General features: G+C 43.1%; 1 long non-coding RNA gene across 14 annotated transcripts in view; it reads left to right on the top strand.

Moving 5' to 3' along the window:
* Nucleotides 1–12,035, top strand: part of LOC138844427 (uncharacterized) — a 204,726-nt gene that overhangs the window by 151,535 nt on the left and 41,156 nt on the right. The gene's annotated exons all lie outside the window — the stretch shown is intronic.

Raw genomic sequence — 12,035 nt, 5'->3', positions numbered from 1 at the left:
GGAATGAATCAATATAGTGGATTGAGGAAGAAAAGACAGTTCTAGGTGGCTGCAGGATGGCCATGTTGGAGAGACTGGTGGGATGGGATCTGTGCAGTTGAGCAGGGAACAAGCGAAGGAGAAACTCTACTTTCCACCGGGTTGCCATCATCCTGGGAGTCCCTGGAGGGTTTTAATAGGGAAGTGGTGTGATCGTAATTACCTGTGACACCGACATCACTTACGGGCACCAGTTCATGTCCCTGCTGCTCCACTTTGGATCCAGCTCCCTGCTAATGACCTGCAAAAGTCATAGGAAGATGGCCTCGCAAGGGAAAGCTGATGACAGCCAAAATGTGGTGGAAGCAATTAGTGGACACAAGTTACTCTCCCAGTAACTTTGTGCCTTACCGGTTCTGTGATCTTAAGAGGCCTTCCAGAATATTCACGGTGGGGCCAGTGTTGTGGTACAGCAGATTAAGCCACTGCCTGTGAGACCAACATCCTGTGTTGGTGCTGGCTAGCATCCCAGCTGCTCTGCTTTTGATCCAGTTCCCTGATGATGTGCCTGGGAAAACAGCAGAGCATAGCCCAAATCCACGGGCCCCGGCCACCTGCAAGGGAGACCAGGATAGAGTCCCTGGCCCAGCCCTGGCTATTGCTGGCATTTGAGGAGTGAACCAGTGAATGTAAGATCTCTTTCACTCTGTCTCTTCCTCTCTGTCACTCTGCTTTTTGAATAAGTAATAAATATAAAACAAAGAATAACCATGAGTTATGTTTGACTCTTGGACAGACTTTTATCAATACCTGGAGGAAGGGTTAAGAGAAAAGCAATGTCTAATTTGGTTTCCGTTGCAGACACTGGAGAGGTGATGGTGGCATTAACTGAGATGGAGAGTGTGGGAAGTTGAGCAGGTGCCTGCCTATGTGTAGAAGGAAAGGGATGGTCTGAGAATGAGTAAGTGGAGAGGGAGTGTCTGTAGGGTCACCGCATGCGCCTGTCTAGTGACTGCAATAATCACAGCCAACACTTAATAGGAGCCTGCCACTAAGGGTTTTACCTCTGTAGTGAAGCCCTTAACTCCCACAATGGCTTCCCTGGGAAATTCTATTAAGTATTTAAGGAAGAAATAATAGCAATCTGTACGATGTTTTAGAAACCAAATATAGAAATCAAAATCTTAATCTCTACCTCATAAAATAAATAAAATGGATTACAATTAAATGTAGACATTGAAACTGTAAACTTTCTAAGAAAAAATAAACACAGTAGAAAAATTGTCATGGTCTGTTTAAAGACAAATATTTCTTTGAAAAGCACTCAAAACTGCAGGAGTCATAAAAGGGAAGTATGGAAAAGTTACACTGTGGTTCTTCAAAACTCATTGGTTTGAAAAAAAGGTAACTACATGTGATGATGGATATATTAGTTTGCTTGACTGTAGTAACTTTTTGAACATCTATATCAAAACATCATCATGTATACCTTAAATATATATAATAACAATTTTAAAAGGAAAAATTAATATGTAAGCCACTAACTGGGACAATGAACCATTATGTAGATATCAGACAGAAAACTTGTATACAAATTCTTTAAATAACTTCTAGGTACTATTATTGCTCCTTCTTACAGAGAGGGAAACAGGCACAGAGGGTTTGCATAAGCAGCCCAAAGTCATTTATTTAATAAATTAAGACTTATAACTTGAACCCTGGGGGCTGGTGTTGTGATGTAGCAGGTAAAACCACTGCCTGTGATGCCAGCATCCCATAAGGGTGCTGGTTTGTGTCCCAGCAGCCCCACTTCTGAACCAGCTCTCTGATAATGCACCTGGGAAAAGCAGCAAGTTCTTGGGTCTCTGCTACCCACATGGGAGACCTGGAAGAAGCTCTGGCTTCTGGTGTTGGCCTGGCCCAGTGCTGGCCATTGCCACCATCTGGGGAGTGAACCAGTGAATGGAAGATCTCTCTCTCTCTCTCTCTCTCTCTCTCTCTCTCTTTCTGTAACTCTGACTTCTGACTTTCAAATCAATCAATCTTTTCTTACAAAAAGAATTTGACTTATGGTAGATGGACTCCAAAACAGTGCCTCTAAGCACTGGGCCATACAACCATGAGTATAGGTGGGTCTGGAGTAGAGGTCTCTGAAGTAGAAATGTGGGCTGGGCAGCATCAGCATCTTCTTCATAGCATGACGCACTATTAGACTGAATTCAGTCATTCAAGGAAGGAGATTAGAAGAGGGCTGAGTATGTCCTCTGGAAAGCATCACTCTTCAAAATTGAGTCAAGATCTCCAAAAAAAAAAAAATGCAGCAATTAATGTGGGTGATACCACATAAGGGAAGCAACTGATGACATGAAACGTAACTGAGTACTGACCAACCGGCAGGTCTGGTGCTATCTGTTATAATCCTTTTCCTTGCAGGTGTTTATTGGGGGTGAACAGACATACCAGTGTGCAATTACCCAAGATCATGTGTTCAGTAAGGAGTTTTTCTATAGCCTATCATGGAAGTCCAGAGAAAGGAGTCCTTAAATTACCCTGGAAAGTTCAGGGAAGATTTTACTTATGTGGGAGCAGTTAGGCAGAGATTTAAAAGAACAGGAGTTTTCTTGTCTGACCAGAAAATCAAAGAAATGATGTGTCTGGTTGATTAGGACTCATGTTTTTCAGCAACAACAAATTCAACAAATAATGAATTATTTAGAAGCAGGCAGAGATAAGCAATCCAATGTCAGTGTTGGTGGCTCCACAAGGCTGTAAGGATGCCAGGCTTTTTTCATCCCCTCTCTCTTTCCATTCTTAGTGTTTTGTTCTATTTGTGGTCTCCTAGTCCCAAGATGGCTGCGACACTTCCAGACTCTGATGTTTGCATTATAGGCAAAGTGGTGAGAAAGGGCCATGCAGAGTCTATACTTGCTAAAATCACTTTCCAAACACTTTGCATGATCAATGCAGGCCCCCATGGCCACACTTAGCTTCAGAAAAATATGAAGAGGAGAGTATTATTAACTGGACATGTTGTTGTTCTCATAATGTGAAGAAAGAGATAATGAACATTGGGTAGGGAATGATGTCTACCACATTACTATGGAAGAATTGTGGATCTTAAATACAGGAAGCCATGACATTAATTGTTAGTAGCCATGTTAGAAACAGACTCCATGTCTCAATTTTGCTTTATGTAAAAGCTCAGCATAGCAACATGGATCCCACTGAAGTCACACAATTACCATTAGCATCATTGTAGAAGACACATCACAAAGTGTTCAAGACAGAAAGTAAACAGATTTGTCTACATAGACAGTATTGCAGTGGTTCAGTGGTAATTTTGAGAGGGCTCAGGACATGGGCCACCATCCATTTGGAAAATGTTTTCTGAGGTACCAAGGAGTCACATATTGTGTGTTTATCTCTGCGGTAGGCAATTTTAGCATATGCACCCAATATTTTAGACTCAATTCAAATCGTTGTAGCAGATAGTCTTTTTCAGCAGTCAGAGATAAAGTATGTATTGTTGGAATGTATTGAGACCAGATTAATCTAAGGCATAACAATGAGAGAAGCAGGAGGCTGTTGTGCTGGGAGCCTGTCACTCTAGGGGGCTAAGTAAGCGGGGACAGAGGGACCGAGAGGAAGCAGATAATGCTCATATCTGATGTGGAGGATGTAGTCCGTGGGGCCGCTGCCTCCTACAATCCCAGCTTCTTTCTTCATTTCCTGAACAATTCTGTGAGTGGCAGGGAAGGAACAACTGGCTTTCTTGCTCTCTGCCTGCTGAGCAAAGCCAGGATGATTAATTTTCCTTTGCAGAAGGCTGAATTATCTCTGCCCCCCACACGCTGGCACAAAGAGTTCAGTATTCTTTTTTCCTCCAAACTCATTGCAACAGGGTCCATCTAGGACTCTGGGTCCAAGTCAGGATCACCAAATGACTGTGTCTTTTGGGAATTAGTAAATTTGCCTGAAGATGAGAGTTAACAAATATTTGTCATTAATATTAGTAACAGCTAACAATGAGCACTTACTTTGTATTGGGTTTCAGTGGGAGTGGCTAGACAAATGAGAAAACTGAGGTTACCTAGTGCCCAGTAACATGGGGGTTGGGTCAACCCCAGCTTTCTCTGATGCCTGCAACCTTGACCTCTGATACATGGTGACCAGACCAAGCATGTTCTGTAAGCCAGGCATTAGGTGAGCTTGGGGAATGCTCTTCCTGACTATGACCATGAGAAGACAGGCTTATAAATAAAAGTGGTGTAAATGCTCATTGACTTCTGAGTGGAAAACAGACACAAAGAGGAAAGTGAAAAATTCCGGCATGGAGCAAAGAGAAGATCATGAGAAAGGAATTGCTTGCAGTGTTTCTTACTGGAGCATGAACCAGGACCCTGAAAGCCATCCCTTCCTTATTCTAGTGGTTGTGTGACAACCACTAGACAACGAGCGTGTGGCAGCTAGTGGTTGGGCAAGGTTTTGTCTTTCTGAGGCTCAGTTTCCCCGTGGGTAAGATAAGGAGCAATGCCTTGACCACCAAGCTGAATGATGGTGAGGCGCTATTATGTTGTGAGTCACAGCTGATTAGAGAGTGCAGGCTCCACAGCCATGGACTTTCTTTTATTCCACTGGATGGTGGGAAAAAGTAGAAAAATATTAATTCTAAATCTGTTCCTTAACTTCCAAGCTCTTCCCTCGTGCCTTGCCCATTACCGTGTTTCACTCAGAGGAGCAGGTTGTGCTCAACTGCCTTTCCCTATACTGCAGACGGAGCAGCCTGGACACACCACTGCCCAGTAAGACGACTTCATAACAGTCCTGCTGATGTGAGTCACTCAGGCTGTTGGGTGGGTACTGGCGGGCTAGGCAATCAGCTGGTGGTGAGCCTGGATACCTCCTTCCCCTCTCATCTCAACTCGGCTTTGCTCTTTTTAAGATCTTAATAGAAAAGATATTGAAGGGGGACAAAGTGGACATTGATTGATTGATCAATTGATTGAGTCTATAAATATTTATTGAGTTCCTGCAGTGCATCAGGGGATCTTTTAGGTCCTAAGGATCCAATGGTTAAAAAGTGACAAGGAACTTGCTAATATGGGACTAATATTCCTGTGATAGGGTAATTATAATAAATAAAGTATTCAATAAATGGGGATCTGAGAAAATTTGTGTGACAGGTCCTTAAGGCACTGTTTCTTTCTCTCACTGTCTGCATCATCTTCTCCGTAACCCTCTACATGACTGCTCAGAGTGCTTTGACAGACCTGGCTTCCCCTTGTCGCTGCTGTTTGTGATGCAATCCCCTGTCTCCCCCCTCTATTTCTTCCTGCTGGATAACTCCCACTCATCTTTAACATCTAAACTTAAATGCCACCTTAAGAGAGAATTTCCTTTCTTCTTCCACATTCACTCTACACTTCTCCTAACATAGCATATCTCACGATAGATAGGATATGCTGGTGTCCTATCTCAAGAACCGGTCCAACTCATACAGACATCTGATGATAATCAAAGCATTACAAATGACAGTATTCCAATGCATTTATAACCTCAATGAAATGTTCATTCTTTTAGAAATATGCAAATTAATAGACAGAAGAGGAAATAGGAAGTGCACAATTTTTTAGAATCCAAATATAGAAATCAAAATGTTCATTCTTACATCTTAAAATAAAAAAGGGAGAGAATGATCCAACATGGGAAGCGAGATACACAGCAGACTCATAGAATGGCAGATGTCCTAAACAGCACTCTGGCCTCAGAATCAGCCCTTAAGGCATGCGGATCCGGCTGAAAAGCCCATGAGAGTATTTCAGGCATGGAGAGCCAAGACACTCTGGCAAAAAAAAAAAAAAAAAAAAAAATGACCTAAATGAAAGATCTCTGCGAGTGAGATCCCAGTGGAAAGAACGGGTCATCAAAGGAGGTACCTTTCTCTGAAGGGAGGAGAGAACTTCCACTCTGACTACTACCTTGTCTAAATATGATCAGAGTCAGTGAACTCAGGGGGCTTCTATAGCCTTGGCAGCTCATGACAAGAGCCTAGGGTGATTACTGATGCCATAAACAAGAGTGTCAATTTGTTAAGTCAACAACAGGAGTCACTGTGCACTTACTCCTCATGTAGGATCTCTGTCCTTAATGTGCTGTACATTGTGATTTAATGCTATAACTAGTACTCAAACAGTATTTTTCACTTTGTGTTTCTATGTGGGTGCAAACTGTTGAAATCTTTACTTAATGTATGCTAAACTGATCTTCTGTATATAAAGAGAATTGAAAATGAATCTTGATGTGAATGGAAGGGGAGAGGGAGCGGGAAAGGGGAGGGTTGCGGGTGGGAGGGAAGTTATGGGGGGGGGGAAGCCATTGTAATCCATAAGCTGTACTTTGGAAATTTATATTCATTAAATAAAAGTTAAAAACAAACAAACAAACAAAGAAATGCATGGAGTTTGTATACCTTAAATAAAAGTTTTCTAGAAAAATAAAGTGGTTGCTTGAGAAAAAAAAAGAAAAATATTTGTAGAATCTTTATATAAAAACATTTTTCATAACTTGATTGATTATAGCCCAGCCCTAGAACTAGCCTGTGTATCTATCATTAAGAGAATGGATAAACACACTGTGGTATGTGGATGCTATAGAATATGATTCAACAATAAAAATAGAGAAATGCTGATGAAAACACAGATATGGGGAAGTTTGAAGGCCTCCTGCTAAGTGAGAGGAGCCTTACACGAAAGAGTACATAATGTGTTACTGCATTTTGTGAAGTCCTGGAACAGACAAAACTAACTTATAGTGGAAAAAATCAGCATAGAAGATGCCTTGGTAGTGGGAATAGAGGTTGTTTCCAGGAAAAGGCATGAGAGATTTCTGGAGTGATGTACTGCTTTATATTTTGAAAGGGGTTTGGGTAACAAAGAAATAAATGTTTGTTAAAACTCAGAAATTGCATGCCAACCATTTGTCTGTTTTATTGCATGCTAATTTTACCCTCAAAGAAAATACTAGGAGGCTTCAAATAGTTTGTGGAAAAATAGAATTCAAAGATTCTTCTCATTCTTCATGAGCTTTTTTAAGGCCCCTCAAGTGTGAGCAAATATTACAGGTGGATTGGTAATATGTCCTGAAGTATTGAGGAGGATGTCTAATGATGTCTTCAGTATGCTTTGAAATGCATCAGGAAATAAGATCGATTGATGGACATATAGAGCAAGCCAAGTCAAATGTTAATGGTAGAATCTAGGCGGTGAGTAGGCCGGAATTCACCATAAAGTTCTTTTAACTTTTTTTGCATTTTTGAAAATTGTTAGTACAACATTGGAAACAATCTCAGTGGGCTGAAGAGGCCACGACCAAAGAGTATGTGCAGTATAATTGCACTGATGTGTACTTCCAGGGTAGGCAAAATTAGACTGCGGTAATAGGAATCAGATCAGTGCTTACCTGGGCTGGGAAGAAGAGGAGCTTATTGGGGGAAAGTCCAGAGGAAGCTTTTTGGGATGATGGGAATATTCTATGCCTTGATTGGGATACTGTTTACATGGGCATATGCATATGTCAAAATATTTCAGAGTGCTTGCTGAAAATGGATGCATTCATTTGTACGTGATGTCTTCCTTATTTATATTCTATGTGAACACATTTGGCTGACAATTCTAATCCTCTGTTACCAGGTGCTCATACACATGCCTTTTACAATTTTTTTTTGCACCAAAGTAATCTGATCTTTTAATTCCATTTTCTACAATCTTTTTTGAAGTCCCCTGATGTTCTTTCCAACAGTGTGTACAGTTTGGGGTGGGTGGTGGCATGTAACTCATGCCTCCCATATTAGCCTCACTCTGTGGAGATTCAAATCTCCCACATGTTCCTACCGGTAACCTCCTTCAGCACACTCATCCCTGGAGGGATGACAAGGATGCCCCATTTAACGACAGAGCATCTCAGAGGGAGTCCAGGGTGGCCCCTTCCTTCTCCTCTGCTCCCTGGGGCAGATGCAGGCGGTGAGAAGCCAGCCATGGTGGGTTGTGTCTAAGGAGCAGGTTGGGGCTTATGTGTGGCATCTGGTACAGAGAAGTAGAAGCTGACTGGAAGCCCTTGAAGGCAGGACTGGGACACAGTGTCTGAAACTGTGCTATTCATTCTGGATACAGTCATGGACTTGGAAACAATGTCCTATAATCTACCCATGCAGCAACCACATTCAAAGGAAAAAGTCAGTTCTGGGTTGACATCAAGTCAGGGCATCAGGATGAAGGTCCACTTAGTTCTCATCTCTGGATCTAGTGGGTTTTATGTTAGAACCTCAGTACACAGAGTCAGATGCCCTCCTGAGGATGGACAGAGACCCCATCCCTTGTAAGGAAGAGCACCTGCGGTGACCTCAGATTGCACTGCTGTTACCCCTCTCTACTTCTGAATGTGAGAGTCTCTGCTCTCTAACTCACGGACCTCAGCAAAAGTGTGCTGTTTCCTGACACCTTCCTTGATGAAGTGAGGAGCACAAATGTATCCTCCCATAGAAATCTACTCTATTTCTTTGAATATCTGTATTTCTCAGGAGAGTCTCAGATTTTTTAAGATTGAAATTGTGTCCTGTTTGTCTCTACCTGTATAGTGCAGCATGAACCGAGGTGATACTGCCTGGATAAGCCTTTATTTTCTGTGCACTCCCTAGATATATAAACCATCATTAGGGGCAAAATAAAGAGAAGACATATTGCTTTTTTTTTTCTCAAGGCATGTGTTTTCCTGTCACAATGATAAAACATTTTCACATAAAACAGTTAGGAAAAACACAAGTGAGTACAGACTTGGCTCCTGGCCTCCTGACAGTCAAATTCCTGCTATGGGAAGGCAGAAAGTGGGGGTGATCTGCCCAGCTGCAGTTCTGAGGAACGTTGTCATAGAGGGAGTGTAGTTTGACCTGGTACTTGGTGGATTGGAGAAACAGGGAAACCACCTGTAACAACTGCTGAGTTACTGCTCAAGTCAGTCACTCCTGGCCACCTCCTTGAAAATTAGCCCAAGGATCAACAGCAGACCATGAACCCAGAGACCATTCTAGTCTACATTCTTAGAGGAAACAGCATTGTTTATAAACACCCCACTCCACGCTATGCATCTTGTTACCATTCACCCTATCCTGTCTTTTTTTTTATTTTTTGACAGGCAGAGTGGACAGTGAGAGAGAGAGAGACAGAGAGAAAGGTCTTCCTTTGCTGTTGGTTCACTCTCCAATGGCCACCGTGGCGGCGCACTGCGGCTGGCACACCACGCTGATCCAAAGGCAGGAGCCAGGTGCTTAACCTGGTCTCCCATGGGGTGCAGGGCCCAAGTACTTGGGCCATCCTCCACTGCACTCCCTGGCCACAGCAGAGAGCTGGCCTGGAAGAGGGGCAACCAGGACTAGAACCCGGTGTGCTGGTGCTGCTAGGTGGAGGATTAGCCTAGTGAGCCGCGAGGCCGGCCCCTATCCTGTCTTGATCTCTCACCTGGCTCCCCTCAACTCACAGAAGAGCTACCTTGCTCCTGATAGTGCATAGGCACTGATGTATTCTGGTCTGAGTGCACTCCACGCTCTGCAGATCCAGGGGTTGTGGGCTTGCTTTCTTCATCATTGGATTACAGCTTTCTAGGGCATTGCTGGTGCTATAGTCAATATTTTTTGCCCAGGGATTGAACAAACTTAATCGTGTGCATGTATGATTTCCCTTACAGGAGGGTAAGCCCCTTGAGAATGAGTTCTGTGATTTATCACTGAGACCAACACCTAACACCAGGCTCAAAGCCACATAGAGATTAAAAACTCAGTAACGATTATTTTCAATGAACCAAGGTCATCAGAATGCAGTGATCAATTTTGTGGTTGTTATGGCAAAGCCTCCCGAGAGCAGTTTTTGATTTAGTAGAAAGAAAGGAAAGAGAAACCCAGGACCCCATATTCGAAAACAAAGGATGGTTCTTATCATGGTATAAAAGAGGCATAGGGAATGAACACCACGAGGCTATGAGTGGGATTACAGGGATTAGAACCCTTTACACGTTGACCAAAATCAGTCTCCCACCTCACTTATGACTTCACTGAGGTTCAGTCCTACAGACAGCAAACAGCAAAGATGCCTGGGTTCATGTGCATTAATTTTAGTGTTAAAACTAAAAAGTCACCATGCCCATAAACAAGGCCTACAGAGGCCTGGATTTGAATTCCGGATGTGTTAGTTTACCTTAACGACTAATTTCAGGCCCTTCCCTGTACCCACACTGGTTGTGATGAAACTTTGCAACTTATCTTGTTGATCCAGAGCTCGTCTCTTTGATCTTTTAGTTAGCCAGTAGAACAAGGTGCAGGTAATCATGTTTCAGTTCCAAGACTTATTTCCAACAGAATGAGACAGAAATGCCCAGGTACCAGCTCCAAGACCATGTTCCTGTTCCACTTGTTCTTTTACCTGGATAGTGGCCATGGAAGGAAATTTTCCTCTTGATTGCAGCATGAAGGATGAAAGACTCACAGAAGAAAGTTACCCTCAGCAGAAGCCAGCCTGGAAACCGATCCCTGACACAGCAGCAGATGTGTTAGAAATCACAAGTAACTAGTGCTTAAGGGGCTAAGCTGTGGAGTGGTATTTCTACAAGAAGTTCTAGGGAAAATAGAATTAAAAATGTGTTTATTTTGGTGCAAAAATTTGAAAATTTATGCACAATTTTTTCATAATGCATTTCCAATGAACTTTTTGAAAACCTCTAAAATAGCAATAGCCAACTGGTATACCAGTATTTTCATCTTAGTGTGGATGAACATACCACAGACTGGGGTTGATTTCTCACAGTTGTAGAGGCTGGAAGGCCAAGATCAAGTGGCCAGCCAGTATGGTTCCTAGTGAGGATTCTCTGGTTTTCAGATGGCTGGCTGTCCTCTGGCCTCTGTGCTCGCAGCATCTTTCCTCTTGGGGTGGGAGTGGAGAGACAGAGAAGTGGGAGAGTGCCACTGAGCAGTCTGCCTAGTGTCTCACAAGGACAATAATCCTAACATCTCAAAACCCCACCCCTGGGGTCAGCATTGTGCCATAAGGGGCTATGCCACCATCTGCAATGCTAGTGAGTGCTGGTTTGAGTCCTGGCTGCTCCACTTCCAGTCTAGCTCCCTGTTAATGCACCTGGGAAAGTAGTGGAAGATGGGCTAAGTCCTTAGGCCTCTGCACCCTCATGGGAGAACTGGAAGAAGTTCTTGGCTCCTGGCTTTGGCCCGGCCCAGTGCTAGCTATTGTGGCCATCTGGGGGAGTGAACCAGCACATGGTGGAAATCTCTCTCTCTCTCTCTCTCTCTCTCTCTCTCCCTCTCTCCCCCTCCCCCTCCCCCCATCCTCCCTCCCTCTCCTTCTCTCTCTCTCTCCCTTTCTCCCTACCTCCCTTACTCTGTTTCAGTGCCTTTCAAATAAATATAAATAAATCTTAAACCCATGGCCTCAGTTAATATTAGTTACTTCCTTAGAGGAACAGTTTTCAAATGCAGTCACACCGAGGATCCAGGTTTTCCACATACGAATTTTGGAAGGGCACAAACATTCAGTCCCTAACACGTCCCTGAGGACTTCTGTCCCCATCTGAAAGCCCAAGAGTGCCTGCGTGGTATACACATTCAATGACTACTTATCCAGCTGAGGAGACTGAACTAAATGATTTCTGAGATCATTTTTTTTCTTCTCTTTTTGCTACAATGTCATCCAGAGTTGATGTTGGAGGGAAAACATCTTTCTCCATGAATATTAAACTGCCAGGGAGTAGGGAGGAGTGTGGAGATGCCAGCATTTAAGTACATGGGAGTACACTTAAGCTTATTGAAAAAGAGACTCAAGTAGTCTATTCAATGTTTTTTTTCCTCTGGATTCTAAGTCAGTGTTGGGCATAAAATAAACACCTCAGGTAGCTATTGAATGGAAAAGAAATGATTGGTTAAGCTAATGAGTCCAGTAAGGACTGGAACTGTCCTGAAATAGTGGATGAGGCAGAATAAGGTCTGAGTCACCGGAGAAACTGGG

Source organism: Oryctolagus cuniculus, chromosome 11 (genome assembly GCF_051225735.1).
Source record: "Oryctolagus cuniculus isolate XC-2025 breed Fujian yellow rabbit chromosome 11, ASM5122573v1, whole genome shotgun sequence".
In the NCBI taxonomy this organism is placed as follows: Eukaryota; Metazoa; Chordata; class Mammalia; order Lagomorpha; family Leporidae; genus Oryctolagus; species Oryctolagus cuniculus.
This window is presented reverse-complemented; position numbering and strand designations above follow the sequence as displayed.